The following is a 20732-nucleotide window of genomic DNA, read 5'->3' as shown; positions in this document are numbered from 1 at the left end:
TGGATGGATGGATGATGGATGGATGATGGATTAATAGACAGATGAGTGGGGGGTTGTTTTGTTACATTCATTGAGTACAGCTCATAGGAGTCTTATGATTAACCCACCTGTGTCCTGTCCTGTCCTGTGTCATCCTCATCATCTGTGACACACTTGAGCCCATTGCTGCAGTCACTGTGTCAACCCACCTCGTTTAGGGTCTTCCTCTGTTCACTGACCCTCCACCTTTTCAAGCATGATGTCCTTCCCAATAAACAGCCTCCCCCAGCAACACGCCCCAAACACCCTGCAGCAAGGTGGGCTATCTGCTTTGGGCCCAAGCTCCTGAAGTAAAGATCCACCTGAACCACTATCCATGCCACAATACCCCCATCTGGGACCTCATCCTGCCACATCCCCAAAGGCCTCACTTGGGCCAGAGGAAGCTGTTCTGTGCCATGATGCACAGATAGATGGATGGATAGAGGGTGGAAGGTAGATCTATGGAGGATAGGTGCACAGATGGAGGACCAGGTACAGGTATGTAAACAACTGTTTCTCATTTCCCTTGGGGTTTGGTGCCATGTAGGGAGCTGGCCTCAAGTCTGCCTCAGGACAACAGAACAGAACCCTGTCCATTTCTTTTTTTTATTTTTTTATTTTATTATTTTTGTGTGTGTGTGCCGTCAAATCAGATCTGACTGGTACAGGAGGAGATTGTCCCTCCTTCCCCGGCAGAGCATCTGGTGGATTTGAACCGTTCGCCTCTGGGATTGTAGTTGCAGCTCCTTGCCACTAGGCCATCAGAGTTCCCCTCAGAACCGTGTCCATTTCTATACCACCTTCCCAACCTGCTCTGCATCAGCCCATCGGTGCAGGCACTGTGTCAATGTATCTCCTTGAGGATATTCTTCTTTTTCTATGACCTTTTGCTTTTCCAGACATAATGTCCTGCAGGGAACTTTCCTTCTTTATAACGTGTACAGCGTATGTGTGATGAGTTCTCTCTCTCCTTGCTTCTAACAACTACTCTAGTTACACTTGTTCCAAGATAGATTTGTTTGTTCTTTTGTCAATCTCTGGTATAGTCCACATTCTGCATTACACCACAGTTCAAAGGCATTCATTATTCAATGTTCCTTACTCATCTTCCAACTTTCACACGTATATGAAGCAACTGACAATATAAAGGTCAAGGTCATCTTAGTCTTTACAAAGAAATTCTTGATCTTTAGAGCTTTGTGTATCTCTGACACCTCTCTAAATTCCAACAATCATGTCTTCACCTATTTAGACAGAAATTCCTCTCAAAAGTGGTCCTTACAAGAAGATAAATGACACAGCTGACTGCTGCCTGTGCAAAATGTCGACATTGTTGGCATCTTCCTGTGATGAAACACAATTCAATGTGCATAGAGTACCAACTCCTTATATTATTTTGGCGAATTCTTGGCTTAGGTGCAGGCAGAAACTCTTTGGGGATCTCCCTCCCACCTCTTCTCTCATAGAGCCTTATCAACCCTGATGTCATTGTGGTGAGATCCCCCCCCCCCACTTCCCTTGAGAAACTGATATGCCTGATAAACATAATTCACTGTTTGTTTTTCTGGAGCAAATTATGCCAGGATCCGTGTGACAATGTTCCAGGAAAAAGGACCGCATACAGCCACCAGGGAAAAAAACATGTGATGTCCACAAGCTTCCTGTTAAAAGTCTTTCTCTTGTGAAGAATTATGATGCTTTGTTTTTAATTAAGAAGAGAGATAAACTTGCCCCCAAAAGATTCAAAGGGATTTGTAATTGGACGCCCCCGGTGACAACACTGCAGCCTGTGAATAAGACAACGTTTCTGGTCTCAAGCTTGTAAAAGAAAGACATCTGTGAAAATGTAGAGATTGTCATCTTAACACAGTGTGGTCAGGGCGAGAAAGAAGGGGCCACTCAGAGCTGCTCTAAGAGGAGCACCACAGACGGAAGAACTACAAAAAGCCCAGAGCCCAGCCTGGCTGGGGCAGTCCGTGCTAACGTCCCTGAAAGACACATTCTGACTGGTCTTGAACGTCCTCCATTGTGTACACCCCAGTTCTCGTCTTAGAGATGTTAACAGCCATCGCCCTTGTTCTCAGGAGCTAACGCGTCTAGCCCTATAACAACATTATAAGGTTGGGTCTTATGATTCAGGCTGCGGTTGTTGTTAGATGCCACCAAGTCAACTACCATAGTGACCCTATGAATGACAGATGGGACCCTGCTCACCCTGCCCCATCCTCAGGGTCTCCAGCACGCTTGACTCATAGTTACAGTCACCGTGTCCATCTGTCCCGTTGGGAATATTTCTCTTTCCCTGTTGATGTCTGTTTCCAAGGACCAGTCCCTCTGAAGAGCGTGCCTAAAGTATGTGAGATGGAGTTTCACCGTCTCCACCTGCCAGGAACATCCTGGTTAGACCTTGACCAAGACACGCTTGTTGGTTCTTCTGGCAGTCCGTGCAGCATTCAATTCACTTCACTATCACCACAATTCAAAGACAATGATTCTTCTTAGCTAATCCTTATTTATTGTCCAACTTTGAGGTGCGTAGGAAGCAACTGAAAACATCACGGCTTTCATAAGGTGCACCTTAGTCTCTCAGTGTGTGTCCTTGCTCTTTAGCCCTTCCAAGAGATTCTTGACTGTAGATTTTCCCCAATGAAACGTCTTTTAGGGTTTTTGGGGTTTTTTCATTATACTAGTTTATTTACAAAATTCAAATACATTGTTTTTCAGACCAGATTCTTCCAATTTTCCTCACACCCCGTCCCCATCAAATTGTACAACTTTTTTTTGTTGTGTTTTTTAATACTAATTTATTTACAAAATTTTAATACTCTGTTTTTGAGAACAGAATCTTCCAATTTCCCTCATGGCCCCCCATCAAATTGTACAACCCCATGATTAACACACACACACACACACACACCACACATCATCATTCCTCTGCTTCCACCCTCCTGCCCTCCTTGGATCCTTATACAATAAAGATTTTATACAATATTTGTCCCTGTGGGACTGAGTTAGCTCACTCAGCATAATGCTCTCCAGTCCCTCCCAAGTACGGTAATAATTTACAAAACCAGTAGAAACCATGCAAGCTAGAAGGCAATGGGAGGCCATACTCAGAAAGTTGAAAGATAACAATTGCCAGCCAAGGATCCTATATCCAGCCAAGCTCCCCATCAAATATGGAGGAGAAATTAGATTCTCTACAGAAAAGAAAGGCCTTAAGGAATTGGTGAAAAAATGTCAAGAAATTTTTAAGTCTTTTGGTTTTTTGAAGGTGAGTCCAAGCAAAATGAAGCCTTCAGCAACATCTTTTCTCCATCTGTCATGCTGTTGCTTGTTGTTCAAGTGGTGAGGCTTTTTCTTTTCTTGAGGTTGAGGTGTAATCCATATTAAAAGTTATAGTCTTTGCTCTTCTTCAGCAAGTCTTCACTTTATGCAAGCAAGGCTAGTGACTTACTTGATAAATAAAATCTGATGTAAGCAGCATTGTGTGAGCTCTGACCACAGTCATCAGGAGGAATTACAGCTAGAAGGAAATTCAAGTCTCGGAGAAGCTAATCTACATCCCTGCTGGCCGATGTGAGCCACGGCCTCGTCTACCTTGAGACCAGAAGAAACAGATGGTGCATAACTACTACAACAGACCATTCTGACCAGGGCCACCATAGACGGCTCATGACAGAATGGAAGAAAAACACACAACAGAATCCAACATCTTACAAAGTTCAGACCTACTGGACTTACTGAGACCAGATACCTCTCCAAGACTATCACCCTGGACACTCTTTTAAACCTTGAAACAAAACTATCCTGAGGTGACTTTTTAGCAAAATAACAGATTGGTATACAAAATAAAGGCTAGCATCCATGAAAAACGGTCAACAATTACCCTAAGCTAAAGATGAGAAGGTAAGAGGCACAGGAAAGCTAGAGTGCTGGAAACAGAGCCACCAGAATGCAGTTAAAGAGAAGGTGAACACGGAAAAGGTAGGTGCCAACACTGGTAATTTGTGTGTTGTTGTTGTTTTTGTTGTTGACAGGTGCCATCAAAATTTGTGTAGAAATTGCCAAATGGGAATTTAATTTGCTGTGTAAACTTTCCCTATAAACACAATAAAATATTTGAGAGGGAAAGAAATTTCGCTTCCTTTCTTTCTACACTAAGATCATGTGGTAAGAGCCAGAGCTAGCCTATGGAGGAAGGGAGTCCACGTAGAAGAGAACTGGGGTGCCCTCCTAGCCAACAGCTTGCTAGATGTAGGAGTGGGGCTGTCTTAGGTTGTTCAGCTGCCAGGTGACCTCCTAGGTGAGGGGACTCAGCGGAGACCAATATCAAACCAATCAAGTCAGAATAATATATATTTTATATCCATTTCTATTTTATATAATAATAAAATGCTTGTTTCATTGGGCTAGTTCGTCATTTAGCAAAGCCTCATTGATTCTCTCTGCCATACTTCTTTGATAGTCTGAATAAGTGTCCTTCCCTGTGTGCTGTTAGTTGGGTCACAATCATGTACCCACCGATGACAGAGGATGGAAGACACAGGGGAGGCTAAGTACACGTGATCACGATCTAGGCTGTTGTTGGCTGCCATTGTGTTGACCCAACTCACAGCAGCTTTCCCTAGAACCATTCATCTGACCTCCTCTTCTAACCTCATGATCTTTGATATGTTTGAAACTATTTTGAAGTCATTGCGTCAGCTCAGCTCATGAAGAGTGTCCTTCATTTTTGCTGACCTTCTACTAAACACGATGCCCTTTTCTGGTAAATGGTCTTTTCCAATGACAGGTCCAATGTCATGAAGAAAAAGCTCCATCATCCTCTATTCCAAGGAGCAGTCTGGTTGTGCTTCTTATGATCTAAATGAGACCGTTTTGAGCTCTCACTAGTCTACAATGCCAGGAATGACAGATTGAAGAGGAATGGTGTTGCACTCAAATGTTCAAAGGGATATTTCAAACAACATGATAATACAACCATAGTCATTAATTGTGTAAGCGAAGAATGCTGACTTGGCAAATGTTTTGTTACAAGTATATATACTACCATAGAAATAAATGTTGCTTTTTCAAAGAGAAAAAATCTATTCTGAAGTTCAGTGCCTTTAATGATAGCATGATATCCATATGTCTACAAGGAGGATAAGGGAACTCTGATAGCTTAGTGGTAAAGAATTTCCCTACCATCTCAAAGGCATGCAGTTCAAATCCACCAGCTGCTCTGTGGAAGGAAGATGGACAATCTCCTCCCATGCGATTTCTCCTCCGATAATATGCTGGAAGATCAGCTATGAGTCAGTTCCAATCCAACAGTATATAGCACGGAGGACAAGTTAATATTATTACAGTTTGCACACTAACCACTGCTGTAAAAAAAGAAGTCTTCATTTACTTCTGTAGTCTAAAATTGATCAAACATGCAGGGAAGATACAGGGCTAATTTCTGATGGTTAAAACTAAAAGTTGAAAACATAGAAAGATCAGCAGTTGGGAAACATGGTCTTGGTGATGGAAATAGTGTCAAAGACTGTATGATAGAAGACCAACAATTTATTCATTGTTGTTGTTATGTGCCATCGAGTTGCCTGCAACTCATAGCAACCCTATGTACAACAGCTCTGAAGCCTGCCCTGTCCTAAGTGACTCTCACTGACTCCAACACATCTACCTCCATTGCCCCAGTTACTGTATCAACCCTCTCATCTGAAGTCTCCCTCTCCTCCACTGACCCTCCACTCTTCTGAGCTTGATGTCCTTCTCCAATAACCGGTCCCTCCTGACCACATTCCTGAAATATGTGAGACAGAGCTTCAAAGTTCTAGCCTCCAAAGAGAAATTGGGTTTAACCCTCTCCAACACAGGCCTGTTTGTTTTCTTGGCGGTCCATGGTATGCTCAAGACTCTTCTGCAGCACCACAACTCAAAGGCATCAATTCTTATTCTGTCATCCTTAGTCTTTGTCCAGCTCTCTAATGCAGAGCTAGTAATTGCAAAGACCCTGGCCTGGATCAGGCACAACTTAGTCTCTAGACAGACATCATTGCTTCCCAATACTCTGGAGAGGTCCCTTGACGGAAGGTTTGCCCAGGAAAATTGGTCTTTTAATTTCCCGACTGCTGGTGCCAAGAGTGTTGATTATGGAGCCAAGCAAGCTGTAATTGTTAACAACCCCAATATCTTCTCCATCTATCATGCATTTATTAATTATAAATACTTTTTCCAGAAATAAAATGGTGACCATAAATGTGGACTTCACTGGAGAAATATAGAAGAGTTAAATCAACCACATTTTTAGAAAGAAACAAAGGAAAAGCTCAATAGGATCAGTTAGAGCAAGGTCATGGTAACCACAGAACAGACTGTCAATTGCTCGTATTCAAATTCAAGCTGTCACTGAGGGAAATTAAAGCAGGTTCACAAAACCCAAACTATGGCCTTGAATCTATCCTACCTGAATGTACAAACTATCTCAAGAATCTATTGGACATACTAACACTAATGACCAAAGACGAGACAAGCTGTTAGATGACATTTACAAAAAACCAAAACAACAAACCTGATTGCCAGTGAGTTGGCACCAACACATCATTGACCGTACAGTGGATTTTCAGAGACTATAAATTGCACAGGAGGAGACGGCTCATCTTCCTTTCAAAGTGCAGCTGCTGGATTTGAACCTCTTGCTTTTGGACAAGAACACCTTACCCATGAGGCTGCCAGAACTCCCTCGTGATGGCATTAGGGATGTCATAAAGAAAGAAAAGGGGCATTAAGAAGAAGAGAAAGAGAGACAGGAAGAAAGGAAGGAAGGAAGGAAGGAAGGAAGTCAAACAACAAAAATCAATGTCATGAGAGATTCTGAAACATGCTCTTGAATGTAGAGTAGCTAAAACCAATGGAAGATAAAAGAGCAGAACAGAAGTCAAAGGGTGACTCTAAAAGAGGAAACATCTAAAATGCACAAAATTCTGAAGTCAGAAAATCAAAAGAAAAGAACATATGCACATTTCTAAAGTGCAATAACTGAAGAAAAATTCAAGCCAGGAGTTTTAATACTTAAGAGTTTTATGAGCAAAATATCGATAATACAGAATGCATCAAAGGAAAATGGAAGCAATGTAAGGAAATATTGGACCAAAAAGAACTGGCCAGCATCCACTCATGTCAGGAAGAAGCATATGCTCAAGAGTCAACAGAGCTGAAGGGAGAAGTTTAAGCTATATTGTAAGCCCTGGGGGAAAACAAAGCTCTGGGAATTGATTGAATTCCAAGATCAAGTAGATTTGGTTGATCTATTTGGACTTAGGAGAACGCATATTCCACAACTGGGAATAACACTGGCTCCCATCTATAAAACCACTCAGAAGAAAGCTGCATTTGAATGGGTGCCCTGGGCGGCAGCAGGCTGTGTTTAAATTACAGAAAGTGGTCTCACTCTCTCTGCCTTTAGGCCCTTATAATTCACTCTGATACGACTTTGGAGGTGTCTGCCACAGGCACTTGTGTAGACGGAAGCTTATGGCAGAGCTGAGAAAGAGGCTCAACAGCAACCATCGGGATTCTGCACCAGGATGGCGCCCAGCTGCCGCAGAACACCTCCAGTCATTTGAAGGACAATTACTTGCCTGTGATTGGACATTGGCAGAGACCGCCTCAGTGACAGAAGGACATAAAATGATTATGAGACCTGAGATACTCATAACATCCTGGGTGACATCAGAGAAATACTCTAACAAGCAAGGTAGAGTCTTCAGTGTTTTAACACTTCCACGATAAAATGGAAACAAGGTACTGGAGGAGCACGGGGAGGTGCCCACAGTATCTCCAAACATCAACTCTAAACCACCCGAGCCCATGGCCGCGGGGACGGTGCCCTCAGGCTCATGGCTCACGGATGGCAGGTCAAAGGTACAGAGAGAGGGTTCGTTGTGAAAAGCTGCTGCATTCGGGCCAGCAGATGGAAAGACCTGAATGGGACGGGTCTGCTCAGTGAGCCGAGCTGCGGGCTATTCTCTGGCTGCAGTGGAAGAATGGGGCAGTGACGACAGCTGTGTGTTGGGATGCTTGCCAGTTCATGACCAGTGGTCAACGGTGGGGCTGCATGGTCAGGTAAATGGGTGATGGGTTGTTATGGTGTTGAGGCTGGTTCTCTAGAGAGGCAAACCAATGAAACGAGAGAGAGAGAGAGAGATTTCTCTCATGTGTTTGTAGAGTGAGAGTCTGGAAAAAATCCACCTGTGTGCATCGGCCCTCAGGAGACCGGCATCTCACACGGAGTCTGACTAGCCCCAGGTTGGCAGGGAAGGCGGGTCACTGGTTTTAAAGGCTGACAAAGCAACACTGGTGTGTCAGGGAGGCCACGGTACAAGTCCAGGAACTGGAGGTGATATTGTTATCATGTACTTTTGAGTCAGAACTGACCCAAAGCTGATCCTCCAGAGGGTTGTCAAAGGCAGGAAATCACACAGGAAGAGATTCTCATCCTTCTTCCCTGCAGCGGCTGGTGGATTTGAACAGCCTACCTCTGCACTATTCCTTACCACTAAGCCACCAGAGCTCCCTAGGTGATGAGCCAATCCAAAACCCACACCCACCAAACAAAAGCAGGAAAGCTTTGCCAGATATCTCTATTTATATCATGAATAAATAGATACTGTTTGTTTGTTTGTTATTGAGTCAGAGGTGGCCCATAGCTGACCCTTCAGTGGATTTTTAGGGGCAGAAAATGACATAGAAGAATATAGTCCAAGGGGAGCTCTGGTGGCCTAGTGGCAAGGAGCTGCAACTACAATCCCAGAGGCGCACAGTTCAAATCCACCAGATGCTCTGCAGGGGAAGGAGGGACAATCTCCTCCTGTACCAGTCAGATCTGATTTGATGGTACACTCACAGAAAAATAATAAAATAAAATAAAATAAAAAATTAAAAAAATAATATAGTCCATCCTCCTCCTACAGAGCATCTGGTAGATTTGGACCATATGCCTTTCAGATGGTGGTGCAGCTTCTTACCACTAGGCCACCAAAGTGTGTGTATGTACATAAAGATTAATTACATTGTAGGCATTAGTGAACTGAGATACGCTTATATTGGCCATTTAAAATCAGACTGGGACAGGTAGAAGATCCTCAAAAGAGAGGAAGAACCTCAACCAGATGGGTTGACACATGGGAGTGTCAGAACCTTTGAAAATTGGCTTTTTCTAGCCACTGTGTTATGGTGAAGAGATTGAGACTGTTAACAGCTTTAATTTGCTTGGCTCCACAATCAACACTCTTGGTACCAGCAGTCAGGAAATCAAGAGGTGAATTGCATTGGGAAAGTCAGCTGTCGGGGACCTCTGAAGAGTACTGATGAGCAATGATGTCAGTCTGGAGACTAAGGTGTGCCTGATCCGGGCCATAGTTTTCACAATTGCGTGCTTTGTGTCAGAGAACTGGACAATGACTAGGGATGATAGGAAGATAATTGATGCCTTTGAGCTATGGTGCTGGAGAAGAGTACTGAATATAGATAGTATGGACTGCTAGAAGAATAAACAAGTTTGTCCCGAAGAGGGTGAAACCAGGCTGCTCCTTGGTGGCAGGGATTGGGAAGCTTTGTCTGACATATTTTGGGCATGTTGCAAGGAGGGACCAGTCCGTGGAGAGGAGGAACATCATGGTTGGGACCGTGGGGTGACTGTACAAGAGAGGAAGACCCTGGACAAGATGGATTAATTCAGTGAGTGGTGTAATGGGAGTAGGTGTGCCAGAGACAGTGAGATCGGCACAGGACAAAGCAGGGTTTGGGGCTCTTGTACATAGGGCCACTGTGAGTTGCAAACCACTTGACAGCAAATAACAACAGCCACTGTGTTAGCCTCCACTGGTGGGGATGATCTTCAGCTACCTTAACTGTGAACACACGGGGTTGCAAATTATCAACAGCTGTGGGACTAATATACGAGAACACTGTGAGAGATGGTGTTGTAAAGAGAGTGAAGAAACTGTTGCACTGCTTTGAAGAGACTGTATAGCAAGATGTAACCAGAGGAATCTGGGAGATGGAGCCGTAGATAAAGGCTTGTCTTCTGGATGACTGAATGAAAAGTTGACTTGTCATTTCTCTGAGATAAAGTTGATTGTACAATTGAGCAAACCGGGGGTTTATTTGTGCTGCTGAACTGAACCTGGACTTTCATTAAGTGAGGACATGTGACTTGTTAATCTGGTTTGGGGCTGCTGGACTAAACCTGGACTTGCATCGTGTAATATTTTTCCACCTCCATTCCTCAACTCATTCCCTGTGTAAACCCCGCAACTGTGAGTAAAGTCTGTGAGCCAAATTACAATGAACATTAGACCAAACGATTGTTAGGGATAGGAGCAGGAGCATGTGGGGGTGGCATGTGTGACCATGCAATTATTCTTATAGTCGTATGGATATTCTTGATAGGCAATTTCCCCTTTCTGACATATGTAGAAGTCAGATTCAGCCACTCGCACACCGCATCTGCTCCTTTTACCCACCGCGACTGCAGCAATGAGCTCAAGTATTCAATCTGTTGTTCAAAGACTATGAGTTCTACCAGACAGCATCTAACAGCAGAACAAAACAGCACTCCCCCTCTTCTCTCTCTCTCTAGAGAGGCAAACCAGGACACTCTCTCTCTCTCTCTCTCTCTCTCTCTCTCTCTCTCTCTCTCTCTCTCTATATATATATATATATATATATATATATATATAAAATCTATCTTTCATTGTTGTTTTGTGCCGTTGAGTTGCTTGTGACTCATAACGACCCCATATACAACAGTTCTGAACCCTGATCTGTCCTGAGCCAACCTTATTGTCTCTGACACACCTACCCTCATTACCCCAGTCGCTGAGTCAATCCATGTCATCGAGGGTCTTCTTCTCTTGCACTGTCCCCCCACCCTCCCAAGCATGATGTCTCCCTCCAAGGACTGACCCCTTCTTGCAACATGACCAAAGTATGTCAAATGAATCTTCAGAATCCTTGACTCCAAGGAACAGCCTGGTTTCACCCTCTTTAGGACGAACCTGTTTGTTCTCCTAGCAGTCCATGTTATATTTAATATTCTTCTCCAGCACCACAGCTGAAAGGCATCAATTCTCCTTTGATCATTCATTTATGTGTGTGTGTGTGTGTGTGTGTTTCAACTGATTGGCTGATCATATATGGTCTCATCAAAGAAGTGACTAAATCATAACTGCCAAATCAGAAAATCACAACAGGTTGACAAGTTGACAACAACCTTGACCATCACATAAGTGCTCCCATGGAACACGGACCTACTAAAAGCATTCTGAGAATTTAGCGGGCACCTCAGACCTGGACCCATTGATGTCCATCAGAAGAACCCCTATCTGAAAAGGAAAGTGACTAGAATCAGCAAGTGAGCCTGTTGGTAGGATGAAGTGATGTGGACAATGAGGTCCTTGAGATAAGTGGGCTTGGAAGTGCTGGAGCCACGTGGGGACAGACCTAAGTGAGAAACATCCTCTTTAACCTGTTGAGGCTCAAAATACCAATAAAGACCGCTCTGTGCGCCGGAAGGAAAGGCCGAGGTTGTACATGGCTGTGGGGAGAGTCCCGATGAGGCAGGAGGAAGAGGAGGACCTGCACATTGATGGCAAGTTGATTACATTGCCTTGATGTTGATGTCACCACCTGATTACAAATGGAGCCTCGTGGAAATAGGCATTTACTCTGGACTGGGACTGGACAAATGCAGGGGCCAAAAATATCATTAAAGAATTGAAATATAAGCTACAGTACCAAGTTAGGCTGCCAAGTTCTAGCTCATCAGACCAAAGAATACAAGGTAGTCCCACTGAGAGCAGCAACGAGCCAGAAAGCACATTGAATGGACGTACCACGTTGCGTACTATTCTCAGAATAATGGATTGATAGAGAACTCGAATAAGTGATTGACTCATTCATCATTCACAACAGGGCGTTGGCTTACACGTCTGCATGTGTTCACTCTCAACACGCTGTTGCCATTCTGAGGTGTCATCGAGTCAACTGTAACTCACAGCCACTCTCTGAACCATGTCCCAGCGTGTGCCATTGTCGCTGGGTCAGTCCATCTCCTGCAGGACTTTCCTCCTCTTCCTCTCCTGTGCACCCTCCCAGCATGAAGCGTTTTCCGAGGACTGTGCCCCTGAAATGCCTGCAGTAAGGCTCACCATCCTCGTCTCTCAGGACACTTTGGTTTCACATCGTCCACGGTAGATTTGTTTGTTCTTTTGACAATACATGAGATTTCTCCGTACTCGTCACCAAGTCCACAATCCAAAGGCATCTCTTCTGTGGCCTTCCCTATTCACTTTCCAACTTTCAGATGCATGTTGTTGTTATGTGCCATCAAGTCGCAACTCAAAGCAACCCTATGTACAACAGCCCTAAACCCTGCTCTATCCTGTGCCAATCTTACTGTCTCTGACACACCTACCCCCATTATCCCAGTCACTGACAGTCCATCTCATTGAGGGTCTTCCTCTCTTGCACTGTCCCTTCACCCTCCCAAGCATGACATCCTTCTCCAAAGTCTGGCCCCTCCTTGCAACATGTCCAAAGTATATCAGACCAAGTGTCAGAATCTTTCCCTCCAAGGAGCAGCCTGGTTTAACCCTCTCTAGGATAAACCTGTTTGCTTTCTTTGCAGTCCATGGTATAGTCAATACTGTTCTCCAGCACCACAGCTCAAATGCATCAATTCTCCTTCTATCCTCCCTAGTCATTGTCCAACTCTCTGACGCACAGCAAGTGATTGCAAAGACCATGGCCTGTATCAGGCGCACCTTAGTTCGCAGACTGACATTGTTGCTCTTCCATACTCTGGAGAGGTCTCTGATAGCAGACTTCCCCAGTGCAATTCGTCTCTTGATTTCCTGGCTGCTGGTACCAAGAGTGTTGATTGTGGAACCAAGCAAAGGACAGCTGTGAATAATCTCAATCCCGAGAAGTTTAAAATACACTGACCTGAGTCAGGTGTGCTGTCTTTAAACTGTTACCTTTGCTCTTTACACTCCACTTGGCTGGGGGGCAAAGGGAGGGGCATCAGTGCACAGTTCTCTGGGGGCACCTGGGGAAGAGAAGGTGGGGGAAGATGCTGGTGCTGGCACAAATCTTCCCACAGCACCTGAGACTGTTTAATCCTGTCAGAAGGAGCCATCCCAGGACCAGGGGTGCCTATGTGGACACAGGAAACAGCGTTGATCTCTAAGCAAGGCACTGTAACTGTGTCTTGTAACCCTGAAATCTGTAGCCCAGATTTACCAAAGGCCTGAGGGGTGGATTGTACCTTCTATCAGGTAAAAACGGGTTTGACAGTGAATACTGTCCTCTTGTCCAGTGGTCAGTATAGCCCACCAGTGTTGTACCTTTGTCACCCCACTGCATGAGTCAAGTGGACAGAGAGGAAATACTTGCTAGGCTGGCCTCGCTAGCTGCGATCTGAACTGACACGGCAGCTAACCCTGATGTCCCTCCCAGAGGTGGAAAAGTTTGGGTTAAAAAAAAAAAAGACAAATGAAGGGAAGGAGAAATAACAGCTGAAGGGAAAGGAAGAGATAAATGGGTTATGGAGCAGGGAAATCTAATAGTATCTGTGTCTCAGGAGAGACTGAGAGCAAGGGAATAATCTTCACTCAGTTAAATTCTATCAGAGGCCAGAAAGGGCAAAGTCGAGGAAAACTTTCAGAAAACCTGTCCAGACGAGACAGGCACCTCAACCGACCGGCTGATACCTGACCTCACCTTCAGGGCTCTCTGTTCTGCCGAAGAACTAAACGTCAGTGACTGTTCTGATGAAATGATTGTGAGGAAGAATGAACCCTTCAAGGGTGAGAAGGCCAAAGGCTAGAAGAACCAGGGATTCGAAGGTGGTGGATTGCACGGGAAGGGACTGACCACTCTCTCCCTCTGAGCAGCTGGCTCGAATTGCTGGAGAGGTGCTTCTGTTGGGTTAGGAAGGCATCTCCCCGCGGGCTGCTCCACTAGAGCTCCCTGCCACCCCTTGGAGGAGAAGGAGGTTTGTCCAGAGACACGCAGGAAAGACAGGAAGACCATCATGTGAACGGGGAGGTCGAGACTGATGCCTCGCAGCTGAGGACCAACAAAGCTGAGGCCTGTCAAGCGTCTAATTCACAACACAACACACTTAATCCAAACCAAATGTGTCTCCATGGAGTCGAATCCAACCCATGACAGACAGTTCCACAAAAAAAAAAAAAAAATACATCAACTTGCCAAGATTCTTAGCATTTTGTAATTATTCAGTGTGGTGGTAATTAGGCAGCATGTGGTAAAAGCTGCGCTGCAATCCCAAAAGTACACAGTTCGAGCCCACCAGCAGCTCTGTAGGTTAGGCAATCTCTTCCCATGTGATTAACTGTCTCTGAAAACCTGCTGGAGGGTCAGGAATTGGGCAGATTCTGACTACGGTAAACAACAACAACAGAGACCTTATGCAGTCCCTTCTACTTTGGGCATGTTGTCAGGCGGCCCCAGTTCTTGGAAAGACATCGTGTGTGGAAAAGTAGAAGGTCATTGAACAAGAGAAAGACCCTCAGTGAGGTGGCGGGACACGGTGACTGGACCAATGCAGGTGGGCGTGGCAGAAAGCGTCAGGATGAGTCAGGCAGGGTTTCAATCTCCTGTTTATTGGTTGTCAATAAACTCCATGATGGTGAAAAACAACAACCATGTGTAGCGATGATGTCATCCCCATGATGTGATCTGAGATATGAAAAGCCAACCAATTGTAAGGGGATCAGGGTGAGCTGCAGCCCCTAATTAGTCACAGCCCTGATGTGATCAGAGGGGAATTTCCCTGCAGTGTGACCTGCACCATCTTTGTCTTGTAAGATATAAGGAGAAAGAGAGGAAGCAGAGAGGACAGACCTGAGTACACCAAGAAAGAAGAGGCAGGATTGGAGGATGTGTCAGGACAAGGAACCTGTACTGGGCAGCTTACACAACCAGGAGACCAAGGAGCCTTTCCCTGAGCGCTGACTTCTAGCTCCCTAAACTAAGAGAGTAAGTTCCTGTTTGTTAAAGCCATCGGTTCTGCAAGCTCTGTTACAGCACAAAACAACGAGACAGTGCCCCCAGGCGTTAAAGAGCAGAACTGCTCCTCGAGGTCTCTGTACCTGTGCACGGAGCTCTGCTTGCTGTGGGTGCCACGGAGTCAAGCACGACTCACAGTGACCATATGAACAACAGATCTGGACCCTGTCCTATCCTGTACCATCCTCACCACCCGTGCCACACCTGAGCCCACCGCTGCAGTCACTGTGTCAATCCATCTGGTTGAGGGTCTTCCTCTTTTTTGCTGATGCCCCATCTTTCCAAGCATGGTGTCCCTCTCTGAGGAACAGCCTCCCCTAGCAACGCGCCCGAAGTATGTGAGACAAAGCTCCATCATCCTTGTCTCCAAGGAGCGCTCTGGCTGCCCTTTCTTCAAGACACATCTGTTCACTCTTTTGCCCGTCCATGGGACAGTCAGCACTCTCTCCAGCACCACAGCTCAATTCTTCTGTCACCTGTATTCATTTGCAATCGCTTGTTATGCATCAGAGAGTTGGACAATGACTAGGGAGGACAGAAGGAGAGTGGATGCTTTTGAGCTGTGGTGCTGGAGAAGAGAACTGAATGTACCATGGACTGCCAGGAAAACAAACAGATTCATCTTGGAGAGGATTAAACCAAGCAACTCCTTGGAGGCAAGGATTCTGGGGCTTCGTCTGACATACTTTGGACATGTTGCCAGGAGGGACGGGTCCTTGGACAGGGACATCATGCTTGGGAGGGTGGAGGGACAGCGCAGGAGGGGAAGACCCTCTATGAGGTGGATTGATTCAGTGACTGGGGTAATCGGGATGGGTGTGTCGGAGGCAGTGCGGTTGGCGCAGGATAGAGCAGGGTTTAGGGCTGTTGTGCATAGGGTCGCTATGAGTCGCAAACGACTCGACGGCACATGACAACAACAACAACATCTCCCAGATGGCTTAGTAGTAAGGTATGGTGCTGCCGATGCAAAGGGACATGGTTCAGATCCACGAGTTGCTCCGTGGGAGTAGGATGGACAGTCTCCTCCAGTGCGATTAACTGCCGCTGGAGACCTGCTGGACCGTTTGGTCACAGCAGCAACAACTCTTTATGGAAAGGAGCCCTGGCGGTCCAATGGTTGCGCTTTGGACTGACAACTTCAAGGTTGGTGGTTTGAACCCACCCATCAACTCAGAAGGAGTAAGATCAGGCTACAGGTTTCTGTGCGAGGGCACTTGGAAAGGTGTACGGGTCAGGTCTACTCTGTCACATGGACTGCTCCGAGTCAGAGACAGCTTGACAGCGTCTAACAACAGCAACAACCTTTACGGAAGCAGTTTGCCAAGTCTTTTTTTTGAGACTCTGGTGAGCTTGAACCACTAACCTTTAGGTTAGCTACCAACTGCAAACCACTTACTCAACACATATTTCTTTTCATGAGTAAATCACTCGCTCACCCACCGCTGTCCAGTGGAACTGACTCATAGCTGACCCTCCAGTGGGTTTGCAGAGGCTCTCGCTGACATGGGAGGAGACTGCCCACCTTTCACCCTCGGAGCTGCTGCTGGATGTGAACCCCCAGAGAGGTGTTGCCTTAGAGTTAACAGTGCAACTAACTCCCCGTGGACTAGTCATCAGAACGCCCTGGGGAATAAACACATAGTACAGATGTGCATGAAAAAGCTCCCTGGGTAATACATACACAGGACAAAAGCCTGTGACGGTCAGGAACCTCTCCAAATTATTGAGGAGCAATGGTGTCAATTTGAGGACTAAGGTGTGCCCTATTTAGGCCATCCTCTTTTCAATCAGTTGCTATGCATCTGAGGGCTGGATGATGAATAAAGATGACAGAAGAAGAATTGATGCCTTTGAGCTCTGGTCCCATGGACTGCCAAAAGAACAAACAGATATCTCCTGGAGAAGGTGCAGCCAGAGTACTCCATGGAAGCAAGGATGAAGCAGCTTTGTCTCACATACTTTGGCCGTGTGGTTAGGAGAGGCTATTCCTTCGAGAGGAACATCGTGCTTAGAAAGAAGAAGAGCCTCAACCAGGTGGATCGATACAGAGACTGAAGCAATGGACTCAGTGTGTCAGAAATTGTGAGGATGACACAAGGTCCAGATCTGTTGTTCACAGGGATTCTATCGATGGCACCTAACAGCAACAACAGAAGTGAAAATTCCCTGAAGGTATGGGGTGAGAAGAGGGCTTTCCTCTTGATCTTTTCCATGCAATGCCCCAGTTCCGGAGTCCCAGAGGTGCACACAGCACCATCCCAGAGTGTTCAAAGACTTGGGAAGGTAGGTAGTGCTTGGTTTCTTTGAGCGATGTCATTGCTTTGTGTGCACAGGGCGTCCCCTGGTGGCTGCTCACTAGACACAGGTCTTAGGAATCTTGCTTTCAAAGTACAAGTTCCACGAAGGAGATTGTGTAGCCCCTGGTTCCCATGACAGGCCTGCTGAAAGCAAGGTTCTATCGCCAGGCTGTCGGCTTGTCCCCAACACGATCCCTGGTAGCTTTGCGTTGTTTAAGCGAATGGTTCTAAAGCGGAAGTGTAATGGGACCACTAGAAGAACAGACAGACTAGACTAGAACAACAGACTGTTGTTGCCGGACGCTGTAACTCACAGTGAGGCCGTGAAGAGCAGAGCCGAGCCTGTCCTGAGCGGTCCTCACTGTCTCTGATAGGCCTGAGGTGGAGGGTCAGAGAAAGGAAGATCAAGATGGATCAACACAGTAGCAATGGCCTGAGCCTGTGGGAACATCATTGGCCAGAACTTAGTCACATGATTAATGGCCAAGGCATTTGGGGAAAGGGGTGCTGCTGTTGTCCTTGCTGTTAGGTGTGTAGGGCTGACTATGCCCTCTAATGACCCTATGAACGGTAGATCCGAGTCCTGCCCTACCCGGTACCGTCCTCACCATTCATGGCTACTTCAGTCACAGTGTCAGTCCATCTCCTTGAGGGTCTTCTCTCTTCACTGACCTTCCACTTCTCCCAGCTTGATGCTTTTTCCCAAGAACTGGCTCCTGACAACACGCCCAAAATACAGGAGATGAAGCCTCACCTCCTGTCCTCTAGGGAGCACCCAAAGCCTCACCTCCTGTCCTTTAGGGAGCATCCGAAGCCTCACCTCCTCACATCTAGGGAGCATCCCACTTGCACTTCCTTCAGAACTGACTTGGTTGTTCTCTCGGCAGTCCCTGGTATACTCAGACTCTTCACCAACACCACACTTCAAAAAGATCAAGTCTCTTGGTTTATAGGTTAAGCAATTACACTCTAGGTATTTCTTGGAACAAAACCCACACAAGGTCAAAAGGGCAATATTTAACCTGGGACAAAAGTCAGAAGGCAAGAAACGTGGGAAGTGGGAGGGAGGAGGATTGGAAATCTCGAGGAGGAAGTGGCGGAAAGATGAGAGAGGAAAGGTGTCTGCATACCAGCTGTGTGCCAGGCGTTCTTTCCGGACAGCGGTGACCCCTCCGTGCTCACACTTGGAGGACGCGGCTCAGGATTCGGTTGTGGACTTCCCACCAACAAGGCTTCTCATCAACCAACTATTTCTGGTTTCTGTCACAGGGTTTCTCGTGTGGACCAGAGGGTCATCATTTCCCCACAGGTGCTGCCCCCTGACCAGGTCCATCCCACCTTCACCTGTATCTCCTGATGACCTGGGAGGCCCAGGTCAGCTTCTGTGAGCATGCTTGTGGTGCCAAGGGGAGGGAGGACTGGAACCTGGGTCTGGTTACACCTCTGTGGTTAAATCATGACTCTTCCCCCAAACCCCGTGTCCTGGATTAGATTGTGTTGACCAGCCTATCTTGGCCACTTAATGCCCAGTGCCTGTGTGTGTGGTCTTATTTGGAAATAAGGTCTCTGCACAGATTACCCGTTAGCAAGAGGTTACAGAGCAGTAGGCAGGACCCACACCAACACGAGTAGTGTCCTCATAAGAGACTGAGGAAAGTGGCCCTTTGAAGACGGACATAGGTTATTGGCGACCAGCCAACAGTCAGCGGGTCTACCAGGAGGGATGACGACAAATCCCTGAGCCTTCAATAGCCGGGATTAGGACTTCAGTTCCCCGGACCATGAGGTCATACGTTCCTGCTTTCTCAAGACCCCCACTCTGTGTGTTTGGGGCTTTTTTCCACTCTGTGTTATTTTGATAGAGTGGCCCCAGGAACTTAGCGACACCTTGACCACGACTGCTGCTGTTGCTGTGTACCTCTGAGTTGGAATTGACCCGCAGCTGACCCTCCAGTGAGTTTTCAGAGGCAATTAGTCAAATGGGAGGAGATTGTCCAACTGTGAGTAAACTGAAACCGTGTGCCTGTTTTGGGTCCGCAGAACAATTCCTTAGCACTAGGCCCCCAGACACCATAGGCCACCAGGCCTCTCTCTACCATGATTAGCGACTGACTCCCTCACTTTCATAGGCAATATGCTGGCTTATGTCACTACTGAGAAGTGCAAAGGCTGATGAATTGAAAATAAATATGAAAAAAAAATTTTGATACGCTTGCATTTCACAGTGGCCATAAGCAACTGAAGGTAGAAACTTCTTAGCAAACAGGGCCTACGTTTAAACATACATGCTAGCCGTACAAACTTAAATGTTGGCCTAGGCCTCTTAGGACATGCGTGGCCCAGCACAGCCTGACCCCAGGACTTTGGAACCTGCAGATAAGCACCCACCCAGAGAAATCCTGCCTCCTGGACTTTGATAACTGAAGAGGATCATGGGAAATGTTCTGTTGAATCCCTAATTAGTAAGAAATCTTTTTAATACAGGCCTACTTCAGAGAAGTAGAAGCAGGAGTGGCATCCATTTCCCAAACAACATTCCTCTGGAAATTCTACAAACTTTGATAAATGTTGATAGTTATAGAGCGGCTTCAAGCCTTTTGTTCTTAAGGTCACTATGAGTCATGGTTGACTCGATGGCAATCAACAACAACAACAAACTTCAGAGATATTTATTGCTCACTCAGTCCAGATGACGGCAGAACAGTGAGTCTCAAAAACAAAAAAAAAGTGAGTTACCCAGATCATTCCACTTTCTAGGGCGTGTAACAGCTAACGACATATACACTGGACATCAGAGGAGAGTCTGTTAGGTCTGCAATAGCATTATGGAAAAGTTTGGAATCTTGTAAGTATTACCAAAATGTGATACAGACACAGAGCGAGCACATACCACTGGCAAGATGCTGCCCAGAGACCTGCTGGGTGCAGGGTTGCCACAAACTTGTAAAATAATTAAATGGCTGCAAAGTGGGATAGAATGAAATGCAACGGAATGAGGCAATGCTGTGCTTGGAGGGCGAGATGATGAGAAAGGTTGGGAGAAAGTAAAGCCATTAACATTCACATAGAAGAAGGAGCTCTGGTGGCCTAGTGGCAAGAAGCTGCACTGCAATCTCAAAGGTGTGTGGTTCGAATCCAACAGATGCTCCACTGGTGAAGGAGGGGAAATCTCCTCCTGTGCCAGTCAGATCCAATTCAACAGTACACAACAACAACAAAAACATTCACGTCAGAGAAACTGAAGGAGCCTAAAGTGAACCTCAGTGTGAAGGTGTGAACCTCTGAAGGAGCCTAAAGTGAACCTCAGTGTGAAGGTGTGAACCT

This window comes from Elephantulus edwardii, unplaced genomic scaffold, assembly GCF_000299155.1.
Source record: "Elephantulus edwardii isolate Elephantulus edwardi_28Jun2011 unplaced genomic scaffold, EleEdw1.0 scaffold00126, whole genome shotgun sequence".
Lineage (NCBI taxonomy): Eukaryota > Metazoa > Chordata > Mammalia > Macroscelidea > Macroscelididae > Elephantulus > Elephantulus edwardii.
This window is presented reverse-complemented; position numbering follows the sequence as displayed.